Source organism: Somniosus microcephalus, chromosome 22, assembly GCF_052327205.1.
Source record: "Somniosus microcephalus isolate GS21.2 chromosome 22, FLI_Smic_1.0, whole genome shotgun sequence".
In the NCBI taxonomy this organism is placed as follows: Eukaryota; Metazoa; Chordata; class Chondrichthyes; order Squaliformes; family Somniosidae; genus Somniosus; species Somniosus microcephalus.
This window is the reverse complement of record NC_141008.1, coordinates 74,210,160-74,223,954: the sequence shown is the minus strand read 5'-3', so window position 1 is coordinate 74,223,954 and position 13,795 is coordinate 74,210,160. Positions and strand designations below refer to the sequence as shown.

Genomic DNA, 13,795 nt, shown 5'->3' with positions numbered 1-13,795 from the left:
CGCTTTTTTTGGCTATTTTATACGCCCTATCTTTGGATTTTATGCTGTCTCTAATTTCCCCTGTTATCCACGGTTGAGTCACCTTTTTAGATTTCCTTTTATGCCAGATTGGTATAAACAATTTTTGCAATTTTGTCATTCTATCTTTAAATGTTTGCCATTGTTTATCTACCTCCAGTCCTCCCAGGAACGTTGTCCAATCAGACCTACTCAGTTCCCGTCTCATGGCATCATAATTCCCCTTGTTTAAATTCAGGACCTTAGTCTCTGAGTCAATTTCTTCGCTCTCCATTTCGAGTGAGAAATCGATCATGTTATGATCGCTCTGACCCAAGGGTCCCCGTACAACAAGATTACTGATTAGTCCCTTCTCATTGCACAGTACCCAGTCCAATATAGCCTGTTCCCGAGTTGGTTCCTCGACATATTGATCCAGATAACCATCCCTCAAACACTCAAGGAATTCCTCCTCCTCATTATTTTTACTGATTAGGCTAGTCCAATCTATATGTAAGTTAAAGTCACCTATGATGACAGCTGTGCTCTTATTGCACGCTTCTCTAATTTCCCTCGTGATGCCCTCCCTAACCTCTATTTTACTATTTGGAGTTAGTTTTTATATTTTCCGCCAGCTTGTTTTCAGGAAGCATCTACTTTTCACTCTGTGACCCCTCCCTTTACTTCGTACCTTCCCAGATGACTTACTTAAGTTCAAGACATCTCAGGAGGTACCAGCCATTAATGCTTGTGCCATTATGTGGATTTATTAAATCTATTATGCATAATCCCATGAATCAGTATAGCCTAAAATGGCATTGGTACTTTATCTCTTTAAATACTATTAAATAAGTTCAAGGAGCAGGCATGTTTAATTCTAATACCAGTACCAAAGGTATACTATTGTAGGAATGTCTAGTTCCTATCAAGAGACTGAGGTCGACTCAGGCGATCAAACAAACGATATTTAATGAAAAACTAACAGAGTTTAACAACAAAATGCAAGAGAACTACGTATACAGGTCTAGTCAGTTCGGAGGCTCCACGAAGACTGCTAGGGCGGTCCCGTGGTTGGCGTCATGACGTCATCACGTTTTTCCCACCAGTGGGGGATCACATGATGAACGACGTGACGTCATCACGTTTGCCCACGCTCTTAAAGGGACCGCGCTCTGTACATGCAAACAGTAAAAACAAAGATACAGACTCAGGCTGCAGCTAACATATTGTTAAAGGGAATTATATACAGTTGGTCTGAGTCCCTTAGTGGCTCTGCCACATGCGCCCCCCAGAATTGTCTTTAACAGAAAAAGTGAAACGGCGAGGAGGCCTGACAAGCCTGTCAGAACGACTTCTGTACGTTTGAAGTGGAAGCTGTTGGACGGCGGGCGGGTTGGCGGGTGGTCGCACTTGATCTGGCACGGTGACTGTGGGCGGTCGGCCGGCCACGTTTTGGTGGCTGAGCGGTCTCAACCGGGCGGTCAAGGTCCAAGTGAGCCGGCTTCAACCGGTCAACCGAAATGTGGTCCGGTTTACCCCCGATGTCCAATGAGAAAGTTTTGTCTCCCGGCTCCACCATGCGGAAAGGACCAGTGTAAGGGGCCTTGAGCGGATCCCGATGAGCGTCGTGGCGGATGAACACAAATTCGGAGTTCTTCAGCTCTGCTGGGACGTGGGAGCTTTGAAAGCCGTGATGTGACGTCGGTACTGGTGCAAAACACCTGGCAGCCTCCTGGTGGCTGATGAGTTGCTTGGATGTGGACCATGACTCTGTTGGAGTCGGAAGGAAATCTCCTGGCATGCAGAGCGGCTGGCCATAGACGAGCTCTGCCGAGGACAAGCGAAGATCTTCCTTGGGTGCCGTGCGAAGACCCAACATGACCCATGGTAACCTGTCCACCCAACCAGCACCTTGGAGGCTGGCCCTCAGTGCGGCTTTGAGCGACCTGTGAAATCGCTCGCACAGGCCGTTCGCCTGTGGGTGGTAGGCTGTGGTGCGATGTAGCTTGATGCCGAGCCCTTGAGCCACTGCGTTCCAGAGCTCAGAGGAAAACTGCAGCCCATGATCGGACGAGATGTCCGCCGGTACCCCGAAACGGGCGACCCAAGAGGAGATGAATGCCCTGGCTACGTCCGCGGAAGTGGTGGATGACAAAGGAACTGCCTCTGGCCATCTAGTGGTGCGGTCCACCACCGTGAGAAGATGAGTAAACCCGTGCGAAGGTGGAAGTGGCCCAACCAGGTCCACATGCACGTGATCGAAACTACGTTCCGGAACAGCGAAGGAGGCCAATGGAGCCGTGACGTGACGCTGCACCTTGGCCTTTTGGCAGACCACGCAGGTGTTGGCCCAGTCGAGGACATCCATGTGCATGCCCCGCCACATGAATTTGGATGACATCAGCCGTTGTGATGCCTTCATGCCCGGGTGTGACAACCCGTATATGGCGTCAAAGACTTTTCGGCGCCAGGCGACCGGCACGATAGGGCGAGGATCTCCTACGGAGACGTCGCAAAGTAGTGTGGTGCCCGCGGCATGGAATTGGACGTCAGCCGCTTGGAGGCTGGAGGGGCTGGTCCGGTAAGCTTGCACCTCTGGATCCGAGGCTTGATCTGCAGCCATGAGGGCAAAGTCGATGCCGAGCTGGACTGCATGAACGGTCGCGCGGGAGAGGCAATCTGCCACCAGGTTGTCCTTACTGGCCACGTGCTAAATGTCAGTGGTGAACTCCGAAATAAACGTAAGGTGACGTTGTTGTCTGGCTGACCACGGTTCGGCGGTCTTGGCCATGGTGAACGTCAGGGGCTTATGGTCAACGAAAGCAGTGAAGAGACGCCCTTCTAGCAAGAACCGGAAATGGCGGATGGCCAGGAAAAGAGCTAGCAACTCCCGGTCAAAAGTACTGTATTTTCACTCGTTGTGCCGTAGTTGATGGCTGAAGAACGCCAGCAGTTGCTACGTACCATTTACCCACTGTTCTTGCACTGCGCCGATGGCGTAGTCTGACGCGTCAGTGGTGAGGGCAATGGTGGCACCTGGCAGCGGGTGCGCCAGCATGGTCGCGTTGGCGAGGGCGCCTTTCGTGTCCACGAACGCCAGGTCCATGTCGACCGTCCAGCAAACCGGATCCTTGCCAGGCTTGCCCTTGAGGGCTTTGTACAGGGGCTGCATGAGCAGAGCTACCTTGGGCACGAAACAGTGATAAAAATTTACCATCCCGAGGAACTCCTGCAGGGCTTTGATGGTCTGTGGGCGCGGAAAGGATGTCACCGCCGCTACCTTTGCTTGTAAAGGCACTGCTCCCTCCGGTGTAATGCGATGCCCTAGGAAATCGATGTGCGGTAGACCAAATTGACACTTGGCCGGGTTGAGAATCAGGCCGTGTTGGCTGAGGCGACGAAAGAGAGTGCGCAGGTGCGCAATGTGTTCCTCCTTGTTCCGACTGGCCACGAGGATGTCGTCTAAATAGATTAAAATGAATTTGAGGTCCCGCAGCACAGAGTCCATGAGACGCTGGAAGGCCTGGGCAGCGTTCTTCAAACCAAAGGGCATCCGCAGGAATTCAAACAGGCCGAATGGGGTGATGACTGCATTCTTCTGCACGTCCTGCGGGTGTACCGGGACCTGGTGGTATCCTCGGACCAGATCCACCTTTGAAAACACGGTGTTCCCAGCCAAATGGGCAGAGAAATCCTGAATGTGGGGGATCGGGTATCGATCAGGAGTGGTAGCGTCGTTAAGTCGTCGAAAGTCGTCGCCTGGCCGCCATCCGCCGCCAGGTTTCGGTACAATGTGGAGAGGCGAAGACCAGGGACTATTGGACCAGTGAATTATTCCCAGGCGTTCCATCATAGCGAACTCCGCCTTCGCGACCGCCAGTTTGCCGGGTTCGAGGCGCCGGGTCCGCGCGTGGACCGGGGGGGTGGTGGTAGTGATGTGGTGTTCCACACCATGCTTCATGGCCGTAGAGGAGAGCGTAGACCTGGTCGGGTCCGGAAATTCTCCAAGCAGGCGAGTGAACTCGTCTGGAGTTGGGGAAGCGCAGGAGACAGTGCGCGACATGGTGTTGCCCCGGTGACAGGGAATGGAGTGAAACGTGGCCGCGTTGACCAGCCGCCGGTTCCGCACATCGACCAGGAGGCCGTTGGCGCACAGGAAATCCGCGCCGATGATGGCTTGTGAAACCCTGGCCGTAACAAATTCCCAAACAAATCGCTGGCCGCCGAAACACACCTGGACCCACCGTTTGCCGAAGGTTTGGATAGCACCGCCATTAGCCGCTTCAAGTGAGATACCGTGCCTCCCAGATTGAACATCCATAGTTAACGCGGGAATAATGCTGCACTGTGCGCCGGTGTCGCATAGGAATCGTCGACCAGGGATGGAATCGGTGATGAACAACAGCTTGCCAGAATTTCCGATTGCCATCGCGGCCGCGGGGCACCCGTCAGACCCGCTCTTCTGTCGCCAGGGTTGCAGTTGGAGATTTTTTGGGGGGCGCGAAGTTGCAGGGAGGGCGGCAACATCGGGCTTTCGCGCCAAACCGCGCGTGGTAGAAGCACAGCCCCGCAGGTTCAGGGGCTGGGGCGGCGTCCGTGGGGGATGGTCGCCTCGTGGCAGCGCAGTACTGCTGTGTCACCGCGAAAATTTTATCTGCTTCAGCTGCAAGCTCAGCGCAGTCTGTGACTTCGGACCGGGCCAGGGCAGCCTGTACCTGCTCCGGTAGCTGACTGAGGAATAGCTCCCTGAAGAGGAAGCATTGCGGTTCGGAGCCAAGGAGCATGAGCATTTGGCTCATGAGTTCCGACGGCTTGGAGTCCCCGAGGCCAGGCATAGCGAGCAGTCGGCGGGCACGCTCCGACTTCATGAGCCCAAAGACCTGCAGCAACCGCACCTTGATCGTTTCATACTTGCCGTCGTCCGGGGGGTTTTCGAGCAGGCCGATGATCCGCGAGGCGGTGGAGCTGTCAAGCGCGGAGACCACGTAAAAGTAACGGGTCTGATCCGCAATGATGTTTCGTAGTGCGAACGGGGCTTCGACCTGGATGAACCACGAGGTCGCTTGTCGCTCCCAGAATTGCGGTAGCTTCAATGCAATGGCGTTTGTTTCCATGCTTCGCTCCTTCTGCGAAAAACGTTTGCAAAAGTCAGGATCACCAATGTAGGAATGTCTAGTTCCTATCAAGAGACTGAGGTCGACTCAGGCGATCAAACAAATGATATTTAATGAAAAACTAACAGAGTTTAACAACAAAATGCAAGAGAACTACGTATACAGGTCTAGTCAGTTCGGAGGCTCCACGAGGACTGCTAGGGCGGTCCCGTGGTTGGCGTCATGACGTCATCATGTTTTTCCCGCCAGTGGGGGATCACATGATGAACGACGTGACGTCATCACGTTTGCCCGCGCTCTTAAAGGGACCACGCTCTGTACATGCAAACAGTAAAAACAAAGATACAGACTCAGGCTGTAGCTAACATATTGTTAAAGGGAATTATATACAGTTGGTCTGAGTCCCTTAGTGGCTCCGCCACACTATTGTGCATTTTAAAGAAGTGATATTGCTTTACAGGAAAGCAAGTAGGGATGAAAGTACTGAAATGTAGATTAGAAATAGAAACCAACACAACTTCTCTTTTAAGAATTTTCTAAGAAGTGTCAAAAACTTCCGGGGTATGGAATCTTCAGGCGAGACAGAGGGGGGTGTAAAAGGGGAGGGGGTGTTGCAATATTAATTAAGGAGTCAATTACTGCTGTAAGGAGGGATGATATATTAGCGGGTTCCTCTAATGAGGCCATATGGGTAGAACTTAAAAACAAAAAGGGGGCAAGCACTTTGCTGGGAGTGTACTATAGGCCCCCAAACAGTCAGGGGGGAGATAGAGGAACAGATATGTAGGCAAATCTCAGAAAAGTGCAAAAATAATAGGGTAATAATAGTGGGGGATTTCAACTTCCCCAATATAAATTGGGATAGTCAGAGTGTGAAAGGCTTAGAGGGTGCAGAATTCTTAAAGTGCATCCAGGAGAGCTTTTTGAGCCAACATGTAGAAAGTCCTACAAGAGAGGGGGCGGTACTGGACCTAATTCTAGGGAATGTAGCCGGGCAAGTGGTGGAAGTGTCAGTAGGAGAGCATTTTGGCGACAGTGACCATAATTCGGTGAGATTTAAGGTGGTCATGGAAAAGGACAAAGACGGCCCGGAAATAAGGGTTCTAAATTGGGGGAAGGCCGATTTTAATATGATAAGGCAGGATCTGGCCAAAGTGGACTGGGAGCAGCTACTTATAGGAAAATCCACATCAAAACAGTGGGAGACTTTCAGAAGGGAAATAGAGAGAGTACAACGCCAACATGTTCCTGTAAAGGTCAAGGGTGGGACCAACAAGCAAAGGGAACCTTGGATGACAAGGGATATACAAAAATGCATTAGGAATAAAAGGGGGGCTTTTGGCAGTTACAAAAGACTAAAGACGGAAGAAGCCCTAGAGGAGTATAAAAAGTGCAGGGGCGTACTTAAAAAAGAAATTAGGAGGGCGAGGAGGGGCCATGAAATAACACTGGCGAGCAAAATAAAGGAAAATCCTAAGATGTTTTATAAGTATATTAAGGGCAAGAGGATAACCAGGGAAAGGGTAGGGCCCATTAGGGACCAAAGTGGCAATCTGTGTGTAGAGCCAGATGAGGTAGGCGGGGTTTTAAATGAATTTTTTGCATCTGTGTTCACTATGGAGAAAGACGATGCAGACATAGAAATCGGGCAAGGGGACTGTGACATACTTGAACATATTAGCATCGAGAGGGAGGAGGTGCTAGCGGTTTTAGCAGGCCAAAAAGTGGATAAATCCCCAGGCCCGGACGAGATGTATCCCAGGCTGCTGTGGGAGGCAAAGGAGGAGATTGCAGGGGCTCTGATACAAATTTTCTGAACCTCTCTGGCCACAGGGGATGTACCAGAGGACTGGAGAACAGCTAACGTAGTACCATTATTCAAGAAGGGTAGCAGGGATAAACCAGGGAATTACAGGCCAGTGAGCCTAACATCTGTGGTAGGGAAATTATTGGAAAAAATTCTGAGGGACAAAATTAGTCTCCACTTGGAGAGGCAAGGATTAATCGGGAATAGTCAGCATGGCTTTGTCAAGGGTAAATCATGTCTGACAAATCTGATTGAATTTTTCGAGGGGGTGACTAGGGGGGTGGATGAGGGAAATGCTGTGGATGTGGTTTACATGGACTTCAGTAAAGCTTTTGACAAAGTCCCGCATAGGAGACTGGTCAAGAAGGTAAGAGCCCATGGGATCCAGGGTGCCTTGGCATGTTGGATCCTAAACTGGCTGAGTGGCAGGAGGCAGAGGGTGATGGTCGAAGGTTGCTTTTGTGACTGGAAGCCTGTGTCCAGTGGGGTACCTCAGGGATCGGTGCTGGGTCCCTTGTTGTTTGTGATCTACATAAATGATTTGGATGAGAATGTAAAAGGTATGATCAGTAAGTTCGCAGATGACACGAAAATTGGTGGGGTGGTAAATTGCGAGGAGGAAAGCCTCAGGCTACAGGACGATATAAACGGGTTGGTCAGATGGGCGGAAAAGTGGCAAATGGAATTTAACCCTGAAACGTGCGAGGTAATGCATTTTGGATGGACAAATAAGGCAAGGGAATACACAATGAGTGGTAGGACCCTAGGAAGTACAGAGGGTCAGAGGGACCTTGGTGTACATGTACATAGATCCTTGAAGGCAGCGGAACAGGTAGATAAGGTGGTTAAAAAGGCATATGGGATACTTGCCTTCATTAGCCGAGGCATAGAATATAAGAGCAGGGAGGTTATGATGGAGCTGTACAAAACGCTGGTGAGGCCACAGCTGGAGTACTGTGTGCAGTTCTGGTCGCCTCACTATAGGAAGGATGTGATTGCTTTGGAGAGGGTGCAGAGAAGATTCACCAGGATGTTACCTGGGATGGAGCGCCTCAGCTATGAAGAGAGGCTGGACAGGCTGGGGTTGTTTTCCTTGGAGCAAAGAAGGCTGAGGGGGGACCTGATTGAGGTGTACAAAATGATGAGGGGCATAGATAGGGTAGATAAAGAGGAACTTTTCCCCTTAGTAGGGGGGTCAATAACAAGGGGGCATAGATTCAGGGTAAGGGGCAGGAGATTTAGAGGGGATTTGAGGAGGAACTTCTTCACCCAGAGGGTGGTTGGAATGTGGAACTCAATGCCTGAAAGGGTGGTAGAGGCAGGAACCCTCACAACATTCAAGAAGCATTTGGATGAGCACTTGAAATGCCATTGCATACAAGGCTATGGACCAAATGCTGGAAAATGGGATTAGACTGAACAGGGATGGATGGGCGGCGCAGACACGATGGGCCGAAGGGCCTCTTTCTGTGCTGTAAAACTCTATGACTCTATGACTCTAATCAGCTTCTTCAGTTATAAAGCCTCAAAATCTTTCATTTGTCATGATTAAGTCCGGTTTTCAAAGAGGCAGGCCCTCCAGCATTTGTAAAATGTGTGCTGTGAGTGGTACTTGGGTCTGATGGCTTTTTTTCAGCCTAAGTGCATAACATAACATTTCAGGTTGCTGCTTCAGCTAGACTCAGTTCTTGAGAAGTCAGGACTAATTTGCTCCAAACATTCTCTGTAACAGCTCCATCTTTTGCCATCTGGTGAAAGCTTATGCTTCATCAACTGCTATATCTACCATCGTGTGGACTTCTGAAGTAACATAGCGCAACTTCAAGCGCTCAGCAGCAGTAAATGCAGATCTTTCACAAGCCTTATGTTATGGATTTGTTCTGTTTTATTCAGGCTGATGGAAATGGCACTGAACCGAATGCTACCAGGACAACTACAAGTGTCACCCCTCCCTCCCTGAGAAAGAGAACACCATCAATAGAATCAGCCTATTCAAATTAAAAATGGGTAAGTTTAAATGATGATTAGTCAGGTTGTGTCAATGAAGCATTCATGTCCTGGTGTGTCCAACAATCATGAAAAGCTTTAAGTGAACTGGTGGACACTGTGTCATACTCCATGGTGACCCATGTGCACAATAAAGATTGGAACTTAGGCAAGCAGTTAGAGAGACCATCCTCAGTGATATTATGCATCGTGGACTTGTGCACAGCAAATTTCGCCAGGCCCATGAGCAGATGGATTCAAGTGCCAGTGGCATGTGATACTGGAATCCATTAGCGATACTCATAGCACAGAATCAAATGGGATAGGTGGCCTCATCTCAGCCAACTGACTCCTGCTGGAGAAGCATCTGCCGCCGTCACGGAGGGGTTTTGTTCCTCTCTTTCTAGCCATATTCTCGGATCCAACAAATTATGCAGAGCCAGGGAACAAGTGAACACATTCAAATGTGGGAACAAATTAAAATATAGATGTGATACATAGGGGAATCTCTGTCCTTAAAAAAAAATTGCTACGGTCAAAATGGAGGATGGCCGCTGTAACAAGCTGAATCACAGACACCCTATCTTTGGGGCAACAGATAATGGTTTTCGCTTAGATGATTGGAGTGGGAAAACATGTTGAAAGTATTCCCAAGCTTGAGGCAAGGTTGAAAGGTTACAAGGGTGTCAAGTATGCTTGGCCTTGAGAATATTTAAATACAACTCATTTAAACCTACAGAACATCTAGTGTGTTTTCATCTATAAAATTAATTTTGATTTTCAGTTCAACATAAAAGTCAAATTAACTTAAAAATCAAACATTGGCAAATGATGAATGCTATACTTAAATTACTGCACAAGCAATTCCTTTCCAAAGTTCAATTTAATGACGCACTGTCACCACCAAACCACAACCTGATATATTGCAGCCACGAGGGTGGGTAGGTGTGCCAGCCTTTCCCTTTAAGAGACCCGCCAAATCAGTTCAAAATAATTATTGTTTCGTCAAATGATGTTGCTCCTGCCCTCAGAAACTGCCAACAGTAAATTCCCCAGCAACATGCCAATCCAGGAAGCTTTAACTCAGAGGCCTGAAAATACTGAGAATGTTGAAGGCTTCTGGTAACTTTACTCATAGTAAGTGTGCTGGTATTAATTAGTAACATGTTATTCGGGAGGGTCACTAAACCTAAGCTGTAGAATAATCACAGCTCCTGACACTTACAACTTAATAAGGGGGGGCGCACTGCACTAGCTTTAAGAGAGAGAGATCATGCTCAGAAACAGATATGCCTCTTAGTGACAGTCAGCAGTCTAAATATAGTTACAGCCTAACACCTGCACAATATATAGTCCTGATGAGTCATACCCACAAGCCTAATTAAACTATGTAAAATTAGGTCAATTTGTGCCGAACAAACCAATCACAGTTTAGAGTTGGATAAAGTGAATATTTGCTCAGCTACCCCCTTAAAGGTCATGCAACAATTCTGGCACTGTCCTGGAAATGTGTTCATTGTTGCATTCCTAACTACACCTTCCACCATTATTCTGAAAAGACGTCATCCAAAATGCTTTTGTTCAGGCAGCAAATTGTTTGCCTATGTCATCTAGAGTGCTGTCATAACTGATTAGCGTCTGACAGACTTATCTATTTAAAGCAAATACCATATGTTTAATAGTGCAAGACTACAATCTTGTTCTAAAAGATGTCTTAAAACAAACAAGAGCAATCACAGATCCCAGCTGCTAATGTAGTAACACATTAAATTACAGTATACAGAGTGTGGCTGTCATGTAAAATATACAGCGGGTGTAGTAGACTGGGCAACAGCCATACTACATTTTTATGCTCTGGGACCCCAATCAGCCTGTTAGTTATGCTAGTTTCAATTGCAAATAGTATTTTTTTTTTTATTTTAAAATTTGAACATTTTATTTACAGTTAATGACATTAGAGCGCTCAGGTCTCGGCTCTTTGTACAAAGTCACGAGCCATCATTCCCTATGAGGCAGGGGTCCCAGTCTCTTCAAGTTGGTGATGTGATCTCCAAGCTTCTTATTGCAAATAGTATTAAATCTTGTTCCAATGTTCATTGTCCTGAGTTTCATCCAGTGTCTTACTTTATTTTATTTAAACATACATATAAGACAGAACGATGTACTTTGTTTTCAGGTTCATGGAATGTAATAGAGAGTAATTTGATGTGATCCCAAGGCAGTGACTCAGGAAGTATACTGTCTAGCCTGTGTGGCACCATTCAATGTGACTCATTTGGGCTGGTTTGGGACAATGGATTCAGTTACTGAAGGGAGTTCTTCACTGGGAAGGGATAGGGTGGGGAAAGATCACACACAGAGAGACCTGGGCAATGTTAAATTGCCTGCCCCTCCCAACACATACAATAGGTAAGCATTTTCAATTTTTGCATGGTGTAATTGATAAGTGAATGAGTATGTGCGAGGGAAATGTCTGAGAAGAACAGTAGTTGGTGAAGCACCAGCTGTGTGTTGTGACTAAATCCATCACATGCATCAGTGGGTGACTCAGTTTGAGACTGTTCAGAAATAGTACTAATTGAGATGTTATATCACAGGCGTTATCCTATAACTGTGAATGAGAAGATCATGGTACAACTAAACTTGCCATACAAAAAACTGTTATTTTTCAGAAATCCTGTTTCGTACTTAGAGTAATAATGGCTTAAGAGTTAAACTTCAGTAGATGGATGAATTATAAGATTAGCGTTCACAATGAGGAGAATGGTAGTGCGCACGATAAAACTACATACTGAACAGAAATGACCCAGATTAGTATATACTTATTGTAATCGAATGAAGAGGGCAAAATTAAGACTTAAAAAAATACCTAGACTTTGTTAATTCCTGACACCATTCACCTCTTCCCCAGTAGAAAGGATTGCTAGAGGATCAGCTCCCAGGCCTTTGTCAATAGTGAGCCTGCCACAAGGGAAATAGTTACTTGTCTGTCGATTCTCCCTTCCTCTCAGTGGGAAAATGCTTTCAGCGTAAAATGTCAAATCAGTTCTCAATGTCATCAAGCCCATCGGGCCTGCTTCCCAGTTCTTGGGTAATAACATTCTTCAATGATTATTTTGATCCCTGGCTGTATATTATCTGCTTAGAAACATGCAAGAGGTGTTTCAACATGCATGGCCAATCGTGTACTGCTGGTAGCTTTTGGGACATACCTGCTACTTTTGATAATACGAAGAAGCAAAAAGTAGCAACTTTGCCTGTTCAGTAAAAATTTTAAAAATTACAATGGCAAGAAAATTACAATTTCCTATAGTGGCAATCATTTCTATTTTATAATGGTGCACAGAGGTCAAAAATATTCAATTGGAGAAACAATACTCGTACACACAATTGAAAACTGGCATGCAGTGAATGGATTTTAATTCGTATTTTTCAGGTCTATTATTAATTTAAAGGATGATCACATCAGTGATTCAAACCTAAAATCTTCAATACAGTTTGTCAACTTTGCAGATTAAATTGTTAAACTACATCAGTTATTGTGAGCCTTACAATTGCTTGACTTCCACGACAATCGTGAATCACAGCAGGGATTTTCATTATCACCATCGAAAAATATAGTTACTAAAGCCAGAGCACTCTATATAAATATAAATAGGCAAAAATGCAATTGCTGAAAATCAAATATAACCAAGAAAATGTTCGAATGCACAGCAAGTCCTTTAGCATCTACAAATGAGCAAAGACAGCTTATTAAAGTCTTTTCTCTTTACAGGTGTTGACTGACCTGTTGTGTATTTTCAGCATTTTCTTCTATTGCAAATGGTTCACTGACATTATATGTGGAAGTACTTGTACATTAAATAGAGGGAGGGAAGGAAGAGGCAGAAAGGGAAGAAGGAAGGAAAGAATTAATTGCATTTCATGGCCACCAGACGTCCCAAAGCGCTTTACAGCCAATGAAGTACTTTCTGAAATATAGTCACTGTTGTAATGTTGAAAACACGGCAGCTAATTTGTGCACAGCAAGCTCCCACAAACAGCAGTGTGATAATCACAGAAATCACAGAAACCACACAGTGCAGATAGAGGCCATTTCGGCCCATCGAGCCTGCACCGACACATATCCCACCTGATCCCCGTAACCCCTACACCAACACATATCCCACCCTATCCCCGTAACCCCACGTATTTAATCCCCCCAACACTAAGGGTCAATTTATCATAGCCAATCAACCTAACCCGCACATCTTTGGACTGTGGGAGGAAACCGGAGCACCCGGAGTAACCAGGTAATATCTCTTTTTTTTAGTGATGATGATTGAGGGATAAATATTGACCGGGGATAACTCACTTACTCTTCCTCGAAATAGTGCCATGGGATCTCTTCCGTCCACCTGAGGGGGCAGACAGGGCCTTGGTTTAACATCTCATCCAAAAGATGGCACCTCTTACAGTGCAGCACTCCCTCAGTACTGCACTGGAGGGTCAGCCTAGATTTTTGTGCTCAAGTCTCTGGAGTGGGACTTGAACCCACAATCTTCTGACTCAGAGGCAGGGCTGCTGCCAACTGAGCCACGACTGACACTAACATAATACTGCTTAATACTGCTAAAAAATCCAAACTATGTTGCAGTGGTGTGTATATTGCTCACCTATTTCAGTAAAAAATATTATATATCACATCCTTGTGTTTGGAACACGTCAGCTAGACTTAGTCCGATATTATTGGTAATTTATGCCATTGTAGGAAAAGACTATCCAGTCACAAGCAAAGCAGTTTATTGTCCGTTATTTATTTAGTACCTTTCACATTCTCAGGACATCCTGAAGTGCTTTGCAGCCAATGAATTACAGTACTGGTGCATTTAGTGTAGTTACTGTGGTTATA

At 46.7% G+C, this 13,795-nt stretch overlaps 1 long non-coding RNA gene across 1 annotated transcript in view; it reads left to right on the top strand.

Annotated features, from left to right (window-relative positions):
• LOC147102535 (uncharacterized) overlaps positions 1–12,920 on the top strand; it is a 50,004-nt gene extending 37,084 nt beyond the window's left edge. Inside the window, exon 3 of the long non-coding RNA XR_015073286.1 lies at positions 8,812–12,920. This is a non-coding gene — a long non-coding RNA (uncharacterized LOC147102535). The remainder of the gene's footprint in view (positions 1–8,811) is intronic.
• Positions 12,921–13,795: the final 875 nt, after the last annotated feature.